This window comes from Salvelinus fontinalis, chromosome 18, assembly GCF_029448725.1.
Source record: "Salvelinus fontinalis isolate EN_2023a chromosome 18, ASM2944872v1, whole genome shotgun sequence".
In the NCBI taxonomy this organism is placed as follows: Eukaryota; Metazoa; Chordata; class Actinopteri; order Salmoniformes; family Salmonidae; genus Salvelinus; species Salvelinus fontinalis.
In genome coordinates this window covers 1,238,676-1,254,043 of record NC_074682.1, presented here as the reverse complement: position 1 = coordinate 1,254,043, position 15,368 = coordinate 1,238,676, and the positions used below count along the sequence as shown (strand labels likewise).

The 15,368-nt window shown below is 42.6% G+C and overlaps 1 long non-coding RNA gene across 1 annotated transcript; it reads right to left on the bottom strand.

The window, feature by feature from the left end:
- Window positions 1-13,638: 13,638 nt before the first annotated feature.
- On the bottom strand, window positions 13,639-14,691 carry LOC129815938 (uncharacterized). The gene is made up of 2 exons (XR_008753496.1): window positions 14,614-14,691; window positions 13,639-14,494 (listed from the first exon to the last, which is right to left on the bottom strand). It is a non-coding gene; the product is annotated as an uncharacterized LOC129815938 (long non-coding RNA).
- Window positions 14,692-15,368: the final 677 nt, after the last annotated feature.

Genomic DNA, 15,368 nt, shown 5'->3' with positions numbered 1-15,368 from the left:
AACGTTATGGTGCACTACCGCCACTTACTGTACTGGAGTGTGGGCCAGAGATAGGGACTAAATCCTACCTGCCAGCCCCATTGCTCTTAAAAAAGAAAAAATATTTGAGACTATATCTAATGACGTTCTACTCAATATACTCTTTAAACGAATTTCCTGTATCCCCTTCTCCCTCAAACTAGATCTCATCCTCTCTCTTTCCCTACAATAATGTTCACACTGTATCAATACATGCTCCACAGTCTCTGTTTCCTGGCAATACTCACATTTTCCTGTTGGATGCTTTCCTATCACATGTAATATCTTATTCAACTGGCTGTGTCCCACCCTTAATCTTGGAAATACAGCCTCCTCTCTTCTGTCCTTTCCTGCCGTTCTACACTCCCCAACTTTCCTCTGTACTGGAAATAAATGCCTGCTCTTAGTATCTCTATTCCACTGCTCCTGCTATTTCTCCACTATCACTGTCCATATCATACTTTTTGCCTCTACCTTGCTCATTGATACTACCACATCAACATCCCCACTACTTAGTGCTTGTTTAGCCAGTACATCAACTGCCTCGTTCACCTCCACCCCCACAGCTCGGATCCATGTAAATATTATCTGTATAGCCATTTGTTTACTCCTGCCATGGGTTTGTAGCACCTCATGAAAGCAGGTCTTGTCTGCTATGTGATATAAAGGACTGGAGACTCCTCAGCACTGCACATGAATCAGAGTAAATAACTACTCTTTCTAGCTTAATTTCCTCCACCCACTGCAAGGCCAACAGTATGGCCATCATCCCCGCCATATATACAGCCAGATGATCTGTAATACGTTTCCTGACTCTCACCTCACATTCCTGCACTACAAATGCTGACCCAGTACGTCCTGTCCTTGGATCTTTTGAACCATCTGTGTAAATGGCCACAAAATCCTGATACACAGTATCCAGATGTCTCTTAAACAAATCAGATGGATCAACACCCTCCCTATCTTTCTGTAGTCTCTCCAATCAGATGGATCAACACCCTCCCTATCTTCCTGTAGTCTCTCCAATCAGATGGATCAACACCCTCCCTATCTTCCTGTAGTCTCTCCAATCAGATGGATCAACACCCTGCCTATCTTTCCCTAGTCTCTCCAATCAGATGGATCAACACCCTCCCTATCTTTCTGTAGTCTCTCCAATCAGATGGATCAACACCCTGCCTATCTTTCCCTAGTCTCTCCAATCAGATGGATCAACACCCTCCCTATCTTTCTGTAGTCTCTCCAATCAGATGGATCAACACCCTCCCTATCTTTCCCTAGTCTCTCCAATCAGATGGATCAACACCCTGCCTATCTTTCTGTAGTCTCTCCAATCAGATGGATCAACACCCTGCCTATCTTTCCCTAGTCTCTCCAATCAGATGGATCAACACCCTCCCTATCTTTCCCTAGTCTCTCCAATCAGATGGATCAACACCCTCCCTATCTTTCCCTAGTCTCTCCAATCAGATGGATCAACACCCTGCCTATCTTTCTGTAGTCTCTCCAATCAGATGGATCAACACCCTGCCTATCTTTCTGTAGTCTCTCCAATCAGATGGATCAACACCCTCCCTATCTTTCTGTAGTCTCTCCAATCAGATGGATCAACACCCTGCCTATCTTTCTGTAGTCTCTCCAATCAGATGGATCAACACCCTGCCTATCTTTCCCTAGTCTCTCCAATCAGATGGATCAACACCCTCCCTATCTTTCCCTAGTCTCTCCAATCAGATGGATCAACACCCTCCCTATCTTTCCCTAGTCTCTCCAATCAGATGGATCATCACCCTCCCTATCTGTCCCTAGTCTCTCCAATCAGATGGATCAACACCCTGCCTATCTTTCCCTAGTCTCTCCAATCAGATGGATCAACACCCTGCCTATCTTTCCCTAGTCTCTCCAATCAGATGGATCAACACCCTGCCTATCTTTCCCTAGTCTCTCCAATCAGATGGATCATCACCCTCCCTATCTGTCCCTAGTCTCTCCAATCAGATGGATCAACACCCTGCCTATCTTTCCCTAGTCTCTCCAATCAGATGGATCAACACCCTCCCTATCTTTCTGTAGTCTCTCCAATCAGATGGATCAACACCCTGCCTATCTTTCCCTAGTCTCTCCAATCAGATGGATCAACACCCTCCCTATCTTCCTGTAGTCTCTCCAATCAGATGGATCAACACCCTCCCTATCTTTCCCTAGTCTCTCCAATCAGATGGATCAACACCCTGCCTATCTTTCTGTAGTCTCTCCAATCAGATGGATCAACACCCTCCCTATCTTTCTGTAGTCTCTCCAATCAGATGGATCAACACCCTCCCTATCTTTCTGTAGTCTCTCCAATCAGATGGATCAACACCCTGCCTATCTTTCCCTAGTCTCTCCAATCAGATGGATCAACACCCTCCCTATCTTTCTGTAGTCTCTCCAATACATCTAGATCTACTACTGGAGGTGGGAGTAGCCATGATGGAATAACAGGGATAGCTACCGTTGGACTAAACTCCCTTCCATACAGTCCCATCTCCTTCGCCTGGTTATTACCCACCCACCCAAAGCTCGTGTTCTGTCTTCACTCATGTTCCCAGCATTGCCTGTAAAATCCCTTTCGCAGGATGAGACACCCCATGTCCCTGTAGGCTGACCCAATAATTAATTGCCAGCTGCTGTCTCCTAATCTGCAATGGCATTTCCCCCATCTCCACCTGTAGTGCAGCCACAGGGGACATCCGAAACGCCCCACTACATATTCTGAGTCTTGTCCCTGTATGACATCTAGCCTTTCCAATGACGTACGGGCTGCCGAACCATACGCTATACTGCCATAGTCTATTACAGATCGGATCAATGCAACATATGGTCTCTACTGAGGCAGGCGGCAGGGTAGCCTAGTGGTTAGAGCATTGGGCTAGTAACCGAAAGGTTGCAAGTTTGAATCCCTGAGGTGACAAGGTACAAATCTGTCGCTCTGCCCCTGAACAAGGAAGTTAACCCACTGTTCCTAGGCCGTCATTGAAAATAAGACTTTGTTCTTAACTGACTTGTCTAGTTAAATAAAGGTAAATAAACACCCTGTCAGACAGCGCATCACATTTAGTACCTTCTTACACTTTCCTACCACTCTCTCAATGTGTTCTGCCCAGGTCATTCTAGCATCAAAGTATCCCCAAGGTACATGGAGTCCCCCACCATCTCCATATAACCTCAAGCATACCTCATCTCCCACCTTCCTCCTGGTAAAGAACACTGTCTGAGTTTTCTCTACAGAGAACCTGAATCCCCACATTAATACCCACTGCTCTACCTCATCAATTGCTTCCTGTACCTTCCTGACTATATATGGCACATTTCTTCCTCTCATCCATAAGGCCCCATCATTTGCAAATAATGACCTCCCAATATCCAGCTGTACTTGAGAGTAAACATCATTGATCATGATTGAGAACAACAGAGGACTAATCACGCTTCCCTGTGGTGTACCATTAACCACCGTGTAGCTGTCTGAGAGAGACTTCCCCACCCAAACAGGAAATCCTTTATGCAGTTGTACGTTCTTCGTCCTACCCCCATAATATCAAGCTTGATTAACAACCCCTCCTTCCATATCATATGCCTTCTCCACATCAAAAAAATACAGTTAACAACAGTCTCCTTGTTCACCTGAGCCTTCCTGACCTCTGCTTCTAAGCAGAGCACTGTTGCTCTGCTGAGAAGCAGAGTAGGGGAACCATTGTGCCCCTACCCTTCCTGAATCCACTCTGATGTGGCGATACTAACCCCCTGCTCTCCAGGAAGTAAGTTAGCCTCCGTTATCACACGCTCCATAATCTTACATACATGTGATGTTAAGGCTATTGGCCGGTAGCTTGTTAGCCCCGTTGGGTCCTTCCCTGGCCTCTGGATTGGTACCACTACTGCCTCCTTCCAGCTGCCTGGTAGTTTCCCCTCCTCCCATACTCTGTTGTACAACACCAATACCTTATCCAGTGCCTCAGCCCTAAGATGGGCCAACATAACATAGCACACCTCATCTTTCCCAGGTGAAGTTAACCCAGCCTTACCTATTGCCCTTTTCACCTCTGCCATGGTAAATGGTACATTCAACGCATCATTAACATCCTCCCTCCTATCCAGCAGTCCCGGATGCTCTTTATGTTAGCTAGCGGTTAGCTGACATTTGTTAGCTAGCTACAGTAACATCAACCAGTGTTTGCAGCTGTTTGAATTTGAGTCAATGAGAGAAGCTAGCAATGCAATGTAGTGTTCCTTAGCTGGCAAGGTGACAGAGTGTTCGTGTCTAATGTCTGAAAGACACTCAATGCACGTAGCTAATGTGAGGTTAATCCAGTCAATCGCAACATAGTGATTTTGATTTATGTTAGCAGGATTCACACACACACAATATTTGAATTTGCAGAGCTAGCGTGCAAACCGATGGAGCAAACTAAAGCAAACATTAGCAAGCAAGTTAGCTAGCACCTATTCCATTTATGTGGCGTCATCAATGATGGAATCTTTGCTATCGTCAGTTTATTCCAAGATCAGCATGCAGCTGTAGTGCTTCGAAGTCCCTGTGATAAGGTTAGCGATAAACTGAACTCCAAACTGAACAGAATTACACTCTCTTCTACCATTGTCTTAAATATGTTTAATCGTCTCGTTGCAAAAGCTAAATTGCTGCTAGGGGACTTTGAAGCACCTATGTGCCAATCTTGGAGTAAACTGACGATAGCAAAGATTATAGCAAACACCACAGAAACAAAATTGGTGCTCGCTAGCTCTGCAAATTCAGCTATTGTGGGAAGCCAGCCAATATAAAACAAAAACATAAACTATATTCAAAATACAAAAGGTTGCAGCATATGTTGTGTAAATGGTGAACTCATACAGCTACCCTTGTAGACGATAGAAGCCCATCTCCTACTGTAAATAGCCTGCACACTGTGTGTGTGTGTAGCCAACCAGCCAGGTAGAAAAATGGCAGAGAAAAGACAGACATCAGAGCATTTTTCAGTACACCAAAATGCAAAGAAAGAACCCTAGTAGCCTAATATCTCAAAGACTAGTTGATAAAATGTTCATAAGAAAGAAGTGAAATGCTAATAAAATTGTTTCATAATGATGTCATTAGGCAGAGCAGGCAACAGATGGCACACAGACAGCAGAGCTGGGGACAGATAGGCAGGGACACACTGACAAAGACAGGGAGTCTCAGGTAAGTTTGTTGAGTCTTTGTTTGACAACATTATGAAAGGTCCTCTCTTTCTTTTAGACCTGTAAAATAGGAACATAATTGGACAATGCCATGGATACACCCACTCTCAATTTAAACTGGTGACTGAACCAAGATTCGTTTAAGGCAATGGTATTGCTGCTGTGATTAATTGTGTAGTTTGGGGTACCGGTAGTTAGGAGTATGGCAAACAACTTATTTATTTTCTAGGATACAAGCTGAGTCAGTGAGGGTGGTGAAAGGGAAATAGCCAGGGAGAGAGACTTCAGATGACAGTGTCACAGTCACGTGGTGTCAACCTTGTTGCCAGCAGCACCAATATAGGGGACAGTGGCACAGCATTGTCCAGTTACCACAGTGATGGCAGAAAACCATATTAGCCACACCAACAATTTATAGAACCACAAACTCTTGCCAACAGAGTGTTGATGTTTCAAGAGAAATGGTTACGCGATTTCCCCTGGCTATATTATAATCCATCAATAAAAGAGTGTTGTATTTTCACTGTAGCCAAGGGTTTTCAAGCTGGCCATATTTTGGCCAAAGAGTGGATTCTGCCTTCATTAGTTCAGAATGCAGGAACTGGAGAAAAGCCATTGTAAAATTTACAGCACATCAAAACTGCCAAACCCATTGCCACTTTGTAGCTGTAACAGCACACCAGCTAAATACAATCAGTGTCAAGTTATCCAGCACGTGGGGTAAACAGCAGGAAGACGCAAGGCATTGCTTGATGAAAATTGTTAGTTCAGTGCGGCATGAAGCAAGACAGGGACAAGCCTTTAGAGGCCACACAGATGACAGTGGGAATTTATACCAGCTTTTGAAACTTAGGACAGAAGAGGATGATCTCATTTTACTGAAATTGTTAACAGAGCATACCACAATGTATACAGGCCCCAAGGCACAGAATGAAATTCTGAACATCATGGCCAATACAGTCATTCAAAGGATTGCAGCTTATTTTAGGTCTCTTTCGATTGTACAATTTTCAGTAATTGTTGATGGTACTCAAGATGTCTCTGCTGCTGAACAGGAGAGTGTCTGCCTGCGTTATGTTGACCATGGCCTTGTCCCTCACGAGGAGTTTATTGGGCTATACAGGGCGTCGGAGACAACAGGCGAGGGCATTGCGATAGTGGCAACTGATGTGTTGTTGAGGCTCAATTTGCCCATGTCTGGCTTATGTGGGCAGAGTTACAATGGTGCCTCAAACATGGCAGGAAAATACACAGGGGCTATTGGGATTCTTCCAGAACATGTGTATTTATTTCAGAGGAGTCAGCAAGAATAGTGCACTCTATATGTGCATCTGTGTCATTAGACACCATTAGACATGCACCTGTCTGGGGAGTGGACATGACTGTTCATTTCTGTCACACCCTGATCTGTTTCACTTGTTCTTGTGATTGTCTCCACCTCCTCCAGTTGGCGCTTATTTTCCACAGTGTATTTATCCCTGTTTCCTGTCTCTCTGTGCCAGTTCGTCTTGTATGTTTTCAAGTCAACCAGCGTGTTTTTCCCGTGCTCCTGTTCTCTATTCCCTTTTTCTAGTCTTCCCGGTTTTGACAATTACCTATTTTTTTCTGGACTCCGCACCCACCTGCCTTACCCTTCTGTCTGCCCTGACATTGAGCATGGCTGCCACTCTTTACCTCTTAGACTCAGAATCTAGTTTTGACCCTTTCCCTGCCCACGACCATTCTCTTGCCTACTCCTTTTGGATTATAAATAAACTACAAAGACTCTAACCATCTGCGTCTCGCCTTGTGCCCTTATAATTTCTGTACCAGTGCTATGGCCTAATATTTACTGTTGCTGTGGTTGGTTACGCCTATTGGGAATTTTCCAGAACATGTGTGCTCCTTTCAGAGGAGCCAGCAAGAATAGTGCACTCTATATGTGCGTCTGGGTTATTAGACACCATTAGACATGCACCTGTCTGGGAAGTGGACATGACTGTTTATTTTTTAATCATTGCTATGGCTCTAAAGTTTCCATGCCCTAATATGAAACCAAACTAAAATTAGTGCAAGGTAAAAAGGATAACGGTGGCCAAATGCCAGAGGGGATGAATCATAAAGAGGAGTTACTCTGTGTGTGACGTAATGATGTAACCTGTATAAAGAGTGTGTGGCAAGACTGGAAAGTTAGTTGTTTTCATGAACCAGCTTGTCTTATATTACTTTGTAATAAAAGTATATTTGAACTCACAGGCTCCGGTATTTAAGAAATATTATTGACTGAATTATTCCATGACAGTGCACATGCAATTGTGTGGAAGCAGCAGCCATTAGCCCTCTATGTGCATTGTGGAGCCCACTGTGTAAATCTGATTACACAGGCTGGCTGCTCAGCCTCCCCACTGATCCGCGATTCCCTTTCTTGGGTCCATCAGTTAGGTGTCCTCTATGGCCAGTAGGGTTGCAAAGAGTCTGAAACTTTCTGGTAAATTTCTGGAATTTTTCCATGGGAAGTTAAGCCCGGGAATTTTGGGAATTTTGCTTAAATTCATCAAAAAAGTTGGCTTATAACAGTGAACCTTTTCTGTGGGATACACAAGGCAATTCTCGGTCTTGTGGCATATTTTGGTTAAACTGTTCAATGGAGTTGCAACCCTCTGCATGTACAGTGCATTCTTTCATCACATGTCCAGTGTACTCTTCCATCACATGTACAGCTGATTCTCAAGATCTTACACAATAATGAGATGCTATTGAGCCTACACTACTACACTGTCTGAGCCAAGGACTACATGCTTTCTGGTAAGTTTTAATTACAATACTGGGTGGGGTGAATATATGTTATATGACAAACATGATTTGTGTTAACTAGTAAATAGTAGCCTACAGCAAAGTGTGTTTAAATCATTCTAACTTGTTAACAATTTCTGCTAGTTAGTTTTTGCTACCATGTGGGTTCTAGCTTGATTGAGCCTGCTAACTGAGGGTTATTTCATCTGTTTCCATACATGTTTCATCTTAAAACATTTATCTTACAAGGGAGTTGTTTAATCTGACTGCTTAACTATTTATCTGTACTTGGAATTGTATATGTTTGTTTTTTTACTCTTTTTTTTCCTAATCTTTCCAGGAAAATGCCAGGGGCACTATCTGATGTCTGGAGACATTTCACTGCAGCTAATGTAGGAGAAAAAGCTGTGTACATTTGCAAATACTGTGCCAAATCATATGTGAAGAATGCAACAAAGATGCAGAATCATCTGGCCAAGTGCATAAAGTTCCCCCAGCGCTCACTCACAACAAGCAACCTCTGACAAAAGTCCCTCTACTTCTATTTGAGGTAAAAATTATGAATCCGACACCTTATCGATAGCAACAGCTCATTGTTCTCCTGGAATCAGAAGTTTTTTTTGACTCAATCGAGGAACGTAGTCAGAGAAATGCTGATGAATGTCTTGCTTGAGCTGTGTATGCAACTGGTTCAACTCTGATGCTCACAGGCAATGTGTATTGGAAGAGATTTCTGAATGTTCTTCGCCCAGCACATACCCCTCCAACCAGACATGCTCATTTGCTGGATGCAGAGTTCAACAGCGTTCAAGTGAAGGTCAAGCAAATCATAGAGAAAGCAGACTGTATTGCAATCATCTCTAATGGGTGGTTGAATGTTCGTGGGGAAGGAATAATTAACTTCTTGTGGGCCGGTGGCAGTATTCGGTATTTCAGATGACTGATGTGCCCAAAATAAACTGCCTGTTACTCAGGCCCAGAAGCCTGAATATGCACATCATTTGTAGTATTGGATAGAAAACACTCAGAAGTTTCCAACACTGTTAAAATAATGTCTGTGAGTATAACAGAACTGACATAGCAGGCGAAAACCCGAATAGAATCCATCCTGGGAAAAAAGAATTGAGCTCACCATTCATTATAATGGCTGTCTATGGGTATATCAAAGGAATACCTCCCAGATTGCAGTTCCTAGGGCTTCCAGTAGATGTCAACAGTCTTCAGAAAGACTTTCAGGAATGTTTTTTCTTTTAATTTGCTAGAATTTGTAGTTTTTCTAAGTGGCTCCCATTTTGGCTGTAGTGTTGTGGCGCGCGTCGGTGAGGGCGCGCACCTCGTTATCTCCGGTAATGAGCATACTATTCTCCCGTCTTAAATTTTATAGTTTATTTACATATTAGGGTACCTGAGGATTGATTAGGAACGTTGTTTGACTTGTTTGGACGAAGTTTATTGGTAACCTTTGGTGTTCATGTGTATGCATTTTGAACAAGGGAAACCGGTGGATTACTGAATCAAGCGCTCCAACTAAACAGCTTAACAAGAAGTTAAGCTTTTAAACGATGTAAGACACTTGTATTTACATGAATGTTTAATATTACGATTTTGTATTTTGAATTTGTTGTGGTCCGATTTCACTGGATGTTGTCGAATTTGATCCCGGTAACGGGATTTCCGCTCTGAGGCTAACTACATCTCCACTCCTCAACCAGTATTCTACAAGAGCACAGACACAAGGGATAACAGGCACACCGGTCTCTACATTGCAGATGAACTGAAGGCAGTCATCAATGACCTTGGACCACAGAAGGTATTTGCACTGGTGACAGACAATACTGCGAACTTGGTCTAAAGTGTAGGAGTCCTACCCTCACATCACACCCATTGGCTGTGCTTGCTGACGCATTGGATAAGCTCCTCAAAAGACATCATGGCACTGAAAACAATGGATACACTCTACAAGAGAGCAAAGAAAATGGTTAGGTATGTAAAGGGTCATCAAGTTATAGCAGCAATCTACCTCACCAAGCAACGTGAGAAGAATAAGAGCACCACATTGAAGCTGCCCAGCAACACTCGTTGGGGTGGTGTTGTCATCATGTTTGACAGTCTCCTGGAGGGGAAGGAGTCTCTCCAATAAATGGCCATATCACAGTCTGCTGATATGGACAGCCCCATCAAGAGGATCCTCCTGGAAGATGTATTTTGGGAGAGATTGGTAAGCAGTCTAAAGTTCCTGAAACCTACAGTATAGCAGTAGCCATTGCATGGATTGAGGGATACAATGCCATCCTGTCTGATGTTCAGACTATGCTTGCAGATGTAAGAGAATAAATCCGTACTGCCCTGCCCACTTCACTGTTGCTCCAAGCAGAGGAAACTGCAGTTCTGAAATACATCATAAAGCGTGAAGACTTCTGCCTGAAACCCATACACGCCGCAGTGTACATGTTGGACCCCAAGTATGCTGGCAAGAGCATCCTGTCTGGTGCAGAGATCAACAAGGCCTATGGTGTCATCACTCCCATGTCTCGCCACCTTAGCCTGGATGAGGGCAAGGTTCGTGGCAGTCTGGCGAAGTACACTTTCAAGCAAGGGCTTTGGGATGGAGATGCAATATGGCAGTCGTGCCAACATATCTCATCAGCCACCTGGTGGAAGGGACTTTGTGGATCTGAGACTCTTTCCCCTGTTGCCTCCATCATCCTCCGAATCCCACCAACATCAGCCACCTCAGAGCACAACTGGTCCTTGTTTGGGAACACACACACCAAAGCACGCAACAGGGTGACCAATACAAGGGTTGAAAACTTGGTGGCCATCTGGGCAAATTTTTGTCTTTTTGAGCCTGACAATGAGCCATCCTCAACATTGGAAATTGACAGTGAAGATGAGGCCTCAGTCTGATGTTCAAGAGGTGGACATTGAGGAGGTCCAAGGAGAAGACATGGAAGCCTGAGAGGAAGACAACCAAAGCTTTAGTTTCTAGACTATCATTTTAAAGATGTATGTTGAAAATGTTTTTAGGAGATGCGATGGATCATTAGGGATCATTCAATATTCCCGTTATTTTGTTTTCAGTGAAATCAGCCCATGTGAAGAGTGAAATAATTTAATTAAAGTTCAATTTGTAACTAAATAGTTTTTTATTTCTATTGGAAGGATTTAATCATTTGCAATTAAGTCTACCTATGATAAGGTAAAAAGGTCTATGTTTCGTTCTCCATATGATATGGTAAATATATCCAGTGCAAAAAAACATCTACATTTAAATGGTATTAATATTCATTTGCATATATTTCCGTTAATTCCCACGGAAAGTTTCCACCTCTGAATATCCCCAAAATGTGCAACCCGAATGGCCACTCAGGAAAGTTTTTAAGAGCATGTTTGAATCAATTGCCACGTCCGAAGATACACATCTGACCACCCTGAAACCCCTATGTCCAACAGGGTGGAATGTGCGGAATACTGCTATGAGAGCTGTGTTAGGGCAGTATGAGCGGGTACTAAGCAGCCTAGAGGAGATGGCAAAAACTGCATCCAAGACAGCTTCAACTGCCAGTGGCTTATTTGAGCACTTCAGCAAAGGCAAGAATGTGTTGGGCCTCACACTTGCCTCTGCTGTTCTTGGAGAGCTTGAATGTCTAAACACTTCACTGCAGAAGAAAACTCAGACTGTCTCTGGTATGCAGGCTGCAGTCGAGTGTGTGCAGGCATCTCTTAGGGGCAAGAGAAATGACGAAGCTACCTTGCACTGTGTGAGAAAGCAACAACAATGATTGACTCCATTGATTCCATTGAGACACACTCAGGACGATTTGCTGGATGGTGAGGTTGTTTGGCGACCGTTTTGACCAGGACAGTCTAAACGTCCTGCAAAAGTTAGAAAGACCGCTTCCAACAGGGGAGTACCCTGAGCTGAATATAGATTCTCTTTCAGTGCAGATGCCTCTATTTCGCAATCAAATACCCGTGTAGCAGCAGTGGAGAGGCAGCAGAGGTCCTCAGGAGTCTTCCAGTTGAGGTGCGTGGGTTGTTTGACCAAGTTGAGGGGCTGATCAGAATTTTGCTTGTGGTGCCAATGTCTTCATGTGAGGCTGAGAGGCGTTTCAGTGCACTCCGCAGGTTGAAGACTTGGCTATGAACTAGCATGGGCCAAGAGAGACTGAACGTCGTAGTTGTCTGTAATGTACATAAAGACAGGCTGGACAGTCTTTCGGGAAATATCTTCCAGGAATTTGTTGGATCCAATGAAACCCGCAAACATATGTTCGGTTCTTTTGTTCAGTAGTGTGTATAGCAGTGGTTCTCAACCTTTTTTGGATATGGGAACAACTGCATATTTTGAGGCAAGGCAGGACAGGTTTTGAGCTGTCCTCAGGGACCCCCACCCCCTCTATAATATATGTAAAGTTACTGGAAACCTTGTGGCACTGAATACGTTCATTACACTTTTTTTTATTTCACAGACCCCTTGCAATTACACCAGGGACCCCTAGCAGTCCACAAACCCCTGTTTGAGAACCCCTGGTGTATGGTATGATATTTGTTTATTTTGTTTAGTAGTTTTCAGTTTTTAGTACATGTTTTTAGTACATGACAGGACTTTCTTAAGCAAAGATGGCTGACAAAACATTACGGGGAGGCAAATGTAAGTAGTTATAATGTCATAACTAGTCAAGCAAAAAAATGTACAATTGAGAGGAATATGATAGTGAATGTAGAGACAAATGATTATGCATATTTTTTTGTCATTAAGTTAATTTACGAAAATCGCTATTTTGCAAGTTTTTTTTTCTGTCATATCCAATACCAGGTGTATCAAACTCCATTCTGTGAATTATGCTGTGTCTGGAAGTATGTATTACAATTATACACTTCAACAGTGTTTACCACTCCTGCTTCTGGGACATCAATGATTACACATTGTAACTATGCAATAGACTAGAAACATGATTTTGTAATTCATATATACAGAATAAAAAACAGTGCATCCTGCTATCACGCCGACAAGCGTGCTGAATGACGTGTGGAAGAGAGCGAGGAATGAGATGGGAGTAACAATCCAGGCTATTTGCTCTGAGATGAGCAAGCAGGGAGCAGGTTTTGAACCCTCCACATTCTAGCCCGAAGTCCAGCACCCTATCGACTGTGCCCAAATGTATTAATTGGGGTTGGGGCCGATTGTGGCTAAAAACACTTTATCAATTGGAATCTTTAACATGTGGAAAGGGAAAAAAGTATTATTATTAGTTTTTCAACAGCGTAGCAGGATGGGCTATTAGCTGAACAATAGACTATTCAACCTTTACTAAAGAATTGTCTAATAGCCAAGCTAGTTGTGAAACCCCCCCAACTTGAGCTAGATGTAAACCCCCCCAACTTGCAACAAATCATTTGTATCTATCTTTCCACATCTACCTACACACTGTTAATGTTCTGAAAATGTTCAGGCTGTATCACATCCGACCGTGATTGGGAGTGCCATTGGGCGGCGCACAATTGGCCCAGTGGGTTTGGCTGGGGTAGGCCTTAATTGGCTGGGGTAGGCTGGTGCTGAAAATATAGCTAGCTTGTTATGCAAGTGTTGCACACCAACAGATGGAGAAAACCTACATCAGTCGAGCATTCATTTCAACAAATATCTTCATTTTTATTTGACTTCACAAACAACGTGAGGTCTTAATTGGAGTCTATTTCTTCAGAGCCTAGACCTATATGAAATAACTTAACTGGCTGAGGTAGGCTATGAGGCTTTATTAGGCCTACTTACAATTGCAACTGGTCAAAAATGTAGCATCCTACATGAAACAATAGTTTAAAGAAAAAAAGTCTGCACGTTCGAACTTAAACAATGTAACTAATAATTAAAAGCACACATTTGTAAAACACAAACTCTAAAAGTAATTGGAAGGTAGATACAAATGGTGTGCGACACAATAAAGAATGTAAACAAGATCCTGTGTTTTTAATTACAGTAGTGATGGACAACTGAAGGCATTTTGAAAACAGATTTTTAAACACTTGTTTTTCATAACTGTAGCAGGTGCAGCCCATTATGCAAATGTTTCGTAATAGCAGGACAAAATACTTGTTATAACCCGGCAACTGTTGTGAAAATCACTCAACTTGCAATGTATTCGATGCTTAAGTACTCTAAAGTGTTACATTTCTAACTCAAAACAGCAGTACAGTATATATTCAGCAACATCTTTATGCTTTGGTTAATAAAATAAAATACATTCAAATGCGGATGTTTATATAAACTACATTTTAGTCACACCCAGCTCCACGACCACAGGTAAAACCTTGCTGAGATGATCAATGTATTTATTGCATTGTTGTATCGTCAATTTCTCTAACCAAAACATCTTGATGGCCTTGACCAGTTCATCTTTGCTTGTCGGGCTTGGCAGAGTTACGGATGAATGTTGATGTTTTCAGTTGATGCCAAACAAGTTTGATCGGGTTTAAATCAGGAGACCTACACGTAGAGATGAAAAAAACATTTAAAATATACTGTAGGCCTACCGAAGGCGTTGTAGGTCTTTTTATTTTTATTTTTTATTGAACGATTATTTTACTACACAAAGGTCTACTTACTCTGCTGGCGTCTTGACCCAGTTTATGCCCTCATTTGCAATGCAAACCCGGGCGGCAGTGTGTTTTGGGTCATTGCCTGCATTTGGAGAAGAAAAAAAGACATTTAGCCTAATAGCCCAAATTAGGTACTATAATAGAAATATACATGTAAATAGGCCTAAACGTAACAAAATATTGCTATAATCCTACCTTTAAAGAAACGATGTGTACCCAGAAACACCTCTCTGACATATGGTCCAGCATATATCTTGATGATTCCTTCCTCAGATAAATCTCGAGCCATAATACCTAAAAAAGGAGGCAAGAGTGAATTATTGTGGAACACATAACAGTCCGTGAGATGCAGGCTACAATATTTTATTTACCTTTTGCTTTGTAAATAGCCAAACTATCAAATCAAATATGGGCCTGGTCCCTGGCGAGAAATTTCCCCCCACATATGGAGTTTGAGCGGATGCTTGGGACTTAGCTTGCTTGATCTTCTTCCTTTTTTTCTGTAGCAATTTGGAGCATTTTGCTCAAAGGCCACGGTTGATTCGTCTGTGAAGTTGACATTATTTAATGTCTCGCCAGCTTTGATCCTGGGCCTGCAGGACGCAAAGTTCTTTGTTTGTCAGACTAATCATTGGGTTGAAACTACAGAACAGTACAAAACAAGCGAACACACATGGTTAATGTTCTGATCATTTAAAAAAAAAAAATGCATATACTGTATATGTAAAACATTTCTTACTGAGCCTTTCCGTAAGTTCACG